Source organism: Myxocyprinus asiaticus, chromosome 2 (genome assembly GCF_019703515.2).
Source record: "Myxocyprinus asiaticus isolate MX2 ecotype Aquarium Trade chromosome 2, UBuf_Myxa_2, whole genome shotgun sequence".
Taxonomy (NCBI): domain Eukaryota; kingdom Metazoa; phylum Chordata; class Actinopteri; order Cypriniformes; family Catostomidae; genus Myxocyprinus; species Myxocyprinus asiaticus.
In genome coordinates this window covers 7,753,014-7,759,128 of record NC_059345.1, presented here as the reverse complement: position 1 = coordinate 7,759,128, position 6,115 = coordinate 7,753,014, and positions in this window count along the sequence as shown.

Below are 6,115 nucleotides of genomic sequence, written 5' to 3'. Positions count from 1 at the left end.
GGTCATTCAGAAATGATGATTTATTCACAATTAAAGAGGAGTAAGAAAATGGAGGGGGGGGGGAAAACTGATGTTCTCTAATAATTTTTCATCAGTGTGGACTATGTTCTTTGAGTTTTCCACACAGAGAGATGATGCCAATTTGAATATGCATACTGAAAATGCAAGTTCAACCTTGCATTAGAAGGGAAATATTTACAGTGATTCAACTGTCCCTCTGTTCCAAATGTACTCAGTCTACCCTACTTCCATACTAGCGACATTTTCTGTCATTTTCGACAGACGGTCAGAGACCTGCAAGCATTGCATTCTAGTACATGTGGATTGTAATGCCATCTTGTGCTGATGCCAGGGTTGGGAGGGTTACTTTTAAAAAAGTAATCCGCTACAGATTACAGAATACATGCGGTAAAATGTAATTTGTAACACATTCCGTTAGATTACTCGAGGTCAGTAATGTAATCTAAATACTTTGGATTACTTCTTCAGCACTGGGAGATTGTTTCACTACTTTTGACTAAGTAAATAAAGTAAGAAAATACACTTCACTGTAAAAATACATTCTCTGAAAAAAAAAAAAAGCCTTAATATCTTATGCAATTTTGCTAGTCAGATAAATTAATCTTGTTTTAAGGATATTTTAGATGTTTTTACTGGAAAACAATATTTTAAATCTCATTAAAAATAACATTTTTGCAGTACATCTTTGCTCTAATATCAAAGGTCTTACTAGAGGAAAAAAAAAGTTATGCTCTAACGTTAATTTTCTTTATATAATTTATTATAAAATATAATCCCATCAACCTTCACGGTTGCGCGCTGTCTCTGTGTTTATACCCGCGTCTCCCGCTGAACGCGTTTAGATTAGTGATGGCAGAAACGAAGCTTTTCTAAATGATTCACTGTTTCGAAGCGCTCGAAACATGCACTCTGGCGACACCTGCTGGTCAAAACTGTGTAATTGCAACGAGAACACTGCCCAAACATGTTTAATGGCACTTTGTACAGACCAACTGCAAATGTTTCATTAAAGTGTAATCTAATAAAATAATTTTCCAAATCATTAAATGCCATTAAACCAAGTGTTCTCTTCTCTGTATATATGTGTTCTTTTATTATTGTATACATCTTGTTTTGTGTGTTTTTGGGAGGTCTTGACTAATCAGGCCATTTAGACACAATTCAATATCACTCTAGCCTTTTAATTATACACACATGGGTTTGTCATGAAAAACGTCTATACAAAACTAGCAGTCAGCAGAGTTACCAGTGAGGAGAAGGATGTTGGGGTGGTGGCATTAGAATTATATTTATTTTTTTATTTATTTTATTATGTTTTTTTTGGCAGTAACCAAGGTTTTGATACAATTAACCATGGTTTTACTACAGCATTTCTGTAGTATCCATATGGTAACTTGGTTTTAGTAATAGTAACCATATAATAATATCTATGGTTAATTGTGAGGTTTTATATGTGGCTTATACTAACTAATTTTTAAAGGATAAACAAAGCAGCCTAATAATTTTCTGTTTAGGCCCATACACACACACACACACACACACACACACACACACACACACACACACACACACAATATATATATATATATATATATATATATATATATATATATATATATATATATATATATATATATGTAATAAATATAAGTATAAAGTAATAATAAAGGTACTCATTTTATCCAAAGAATTCATAAAAATTCTATTTAATAGAGGTATCGGTATTGATGTCGATATCGGCGATATTGGCCTAAAAGTACTTGGTATCGGATCGAAAAGAAAATAAGTGGTATCGCCCATCCCTATTTATTACACCATATACTGTGTGTGAAGCTATTACATTTGTCTTTGTAATGTGCAGAGCTTTAGGCTTTTAGAGGCCCAGAAAATTCAGTGTGAACATTAGGGTGCTTCGAGCGCAGGTGCTGCAACATTGAGGAAGTATTATTGTGATATGTCAACTGTTGGTCACAAATCATGCACTTCACAGGATTTCTATCGGTGCTTTCAAAATGGTCCCCACACAATCGACCTTGGTCTTTTTACTCCACCATCCATATTAAATGTTGTCCAAAAACAATTTCAAATGGCCAAAACTCTCGCCTACGTAATAACCCATAATATACAGCCATTTTTTTATATTTCTTTTTATAATGTATTTTTGGCAGGATTTCACATCAGGTGATCAGCAATGCATCTTGAGGCAAGCACTGACCATGGATCAGTCCAAACACTATTGAATCATTTCAGTTTTATGAACCAACATTATAAAACTGACCCGAGATCAGTTAAAACCCTTTGACACAGGTTCATGTGCAGCATTTTAGCTTAGCATAAAGCTAAATGTTCACATGAAAACTGCACAAAGTTAACTATTTTTTACTGCTTCAAACTTCAAACCCCCACAGAGTACACAACCACATCCTTTTCTGATCGTATGTGAATTCTGTTCATAGACTGAGGCAGAAAATATGTTATTTGTTGCTTTCTATACATTGTTAAAGGCTACATTGGTTAGCATCTCTTGTAAAAATACCCAAACAGCATAAAAAACATTGAGAAGGCATGTAATCGTGTGTTTATTGGATTTATGTTTCATCTGTCAAAGTGTTTCTAACTGTTTTTTTGTTAAGCTGTAGAAACACGATGTAGCTCCTCTATTAAGCTCCCTATAGAAAGTTCCTCAATGACATCATATCCACCTACTCACAACAAATCATAAGTGTTTTACTACACCTCGGATCGCATCATGTTTTCCAACTGAATAGACAAAATATTAAATGAATCAAATGACAATAATATGCAAAGTAATCTCATCAGTAATCAAAATACTTTTTGAATGTAACTGTACTCTAATTACCAATGATTTAAATTGTAACTGTAGTGGAAAACAGTTAGTAATATTTAGTATTTTAAATACGTAATCCCGTTACATGTATTCCGTTACTCCCCAACCCTGGCTGATGCCCATTCCATATTTACTCCTTCTATGTTGGTCGCTCATACACCGATCAGCCACAACATTAAAACCACCTGCCTAATATCATGTAGGTCCCCCTCGTGCCACCAAAACAGCTCTGACCCATCAAGACATGGACTCCACAAGACCTCTGAAGGTGTCCTGTGGTATCTGGCACCAAGACTTTAGCAGCAGATCCTTTAAGTCCTGTAAGTTGCGAGGTGGGGCCTCCATGGATCGGACCCGGTGGTCCAGCACATCCCACAGATGCTCAATCGGATTGAGATCTGGGGAATTTGGAGGCCAAGTCAACACCTTGAACTCTTTGGCATGTTCCTCAAACCATTCCTGAACAGTTTTTGCAGTGTGGCAGGGTGCATTATCCTGCTGAACGAGACCACTGCCATCAGGGTTTACCGTTGCCATGAAAGGGTGTACGTGGTCTGCAACAATCTTTAGGTAGGTGGTACATGTCAAAGTAGCATCCACATGAATGCCAGGACCCAAGGATTGCCCAAAGCATCACACTGTCTTCTTCCCATGGTGCATCCTGCTGCCATCTCTTCCCCAGGTAAACGACGCACACGTACCCGGCCATCCACATGATCTAAAAAACAATTTGATTCATCAGACCAGGCCACCTTCTTCCACTGCTCCATGGTCCAGTTCTGACGCTCACGTGCCCATTGTAGGCACTTTCAGCGGTGGACAGGGATCAGCATGGGCATTCTGACCGGTCAGGGGCTACACAGCCCCATACTCTGCAAGCTGTGATGCACTGTGTGTTCTGACACCTTTCTATCATGGCCAGCATTATGTTTTCCAGCAGTTTGTGCTTTTACTGCACTTTGTGCTACAGTAGCTCTTCTGTGGGATCTGACCAGACGGGCTAGCCTTCGCTCCCCACGCGCATCAATGAGCCTTGGGCGCCCATGACCCTGTCGCCGGTTCACCGGTTGTCCTTCCTTGGACCACTTTTGGTAGGTACTAACCACTGCATACTGGGAACACCCTACAAGACCTGCCGTTTTGGAGATGCTCTGACCCAGTCGTCTAGCCTTCACAATTTGGCGCTTGTCAAAGTTGCTCAGATCCTTACTCTTGCCCATTTTTCCTGCTTCCAACACATGAAATTCAAGAACTGACTGTTCACTTGCTGCCTAATATATCCCACCCCTTGACAGGTGCCACTGTAACGAGATAATCCATGTTATTCACTTCACCTGTCTGTGGTTTTTATGTTGTGGTGATACCATAACTTCTCTCCAGATAAATATTTTTTCTGGAACAATAAGAATATATGATATAAAAGCAAGTCCCCTTTATTTCATAACTGGTTTGAAAAGAACATTATTTTAATAAGCCAACTCTTAGATGATAGGGGTGTACTGTATTCTTATGTACACACACACAAAAAAGATGTGTTGGATTTTCTTAAAATATATGTGTAGCATTTTTGCATCATGTTTTTTAAGTAAATTCAACTTATGGGCATTTTATGTCAGCATAACTATAAAACCTTTATTAGATATGCACAAATCTATCAGTTCTATTAAGCAACTTTATTTACTTAAAAAGGTATTTCACATGAATAAGATTTAACAACTATAGCATGTTGTTTCAAATTTACTTTATTAAATTAACTCTAATTTAATTGGCTCTAAAGAAAATAATGACTGAGGTCAGTCATTAAACATTTGACTCCTGATAAAGCTGTACGTCAGCTACGCACATTCACATGCACAAGGAAGAATTACATAGACTGAACAGGATCCAATTTAACCAAAGTAAACACTAATCACCCTAATGGTGACTTAACATAAAACAACTAATTACAGTAAAACAACATCAATAACACTAAAAAGAGCTAAAATCTCCATGAACTCTGAATAACAACTAATTTAGTGCCCCAATAAGTTCCTTTTGTCCAAACAAACATCCTTAAATTATTCAAGCACAAGGGCTTATGGGTATTCCACACAACCTCAGTTCTGTACTTAGAGTTAGTAGTACTTAAAATCTTAATTTTATGGATTTTTAAGCGAAAGAAGGATCACAATTATTCTTTTACTTTATGTATCACTCTAAGTAATTAATTCTATCTATCCTTACTCTAAATCTAACCTTATAATTAATATGTTGTGTTGTACACATTCATGCAAATTAAGTAAAGCTAATATGTTAGAAGTATGTACGAGTAGAGTAGTCTGAGTAGAAGCTATTTATTTTCTTACGTTATGACAAATCATTCATCAGATTATTCAGAATTGTTACCCAGTAAATTACACACTAGCGAAGTTTAATGGCAATATTTCACCCAACTGTTCATTTTGTCTTCACTTTGAAGAAACAAGTTAACCACTTGTTTATTGTAAAGTGTTTTGAATGGACTTTTCAATTTTTGTGAAAAGGGAAAATATCCCCAAACTTCGGTATCAACAGTAGTATAGACCAAAGCATAAAAATAAAAATGGATGTGTATTTGAAGTTAGACAAGGGATGCACCGATGTATCGGCTGCTGATATTTACCTGCCAGTTATTGACCAAATTGGCAGATTGATCATAAGCATGAAAGGCCAATTTGAAAAACTGATGGTTTATTTAATTAGTAATGCACTTATTTTTATTTTTTACATTAATGTGGAAAAAATGCCATAAATGGATGTGACAGTTGTGAAACTCACTTACCTGTAGGCTACATGATGAGGGAAACCATCCAAAACGCTTTGAAACCAGCACACTTTGACTTCTGAGATATCGGTATGATATCCATTAATGCTGCGTGATTGATTGAATTAAGATTGAAATTGCAATATGGCTTTGTGCAATTACTAAACCTTAAAAGGTTGTTTTTAACTGCAAAACCAGAAGTGCAAAAATGTTTTAGAAATACAAAATAACCTTTTGTATATCAATCATCATGTGATTATATTTAGTCATTTTTTGTATATTTTTCTTTAATCTTGTATGTATCTTTCACTGGCTCTCTTTAAAATGTTGGCCTGTCATGTGTTACAGATACAGTTTTCAATGGAAATTATTTATTGTTAGGACAGTGAAAAATCTTTTGTACCTCTTTTTGTACCTTAAGCATTCCTTAGTAAAACAATGATCTGATGACAAAATAAGGTAAG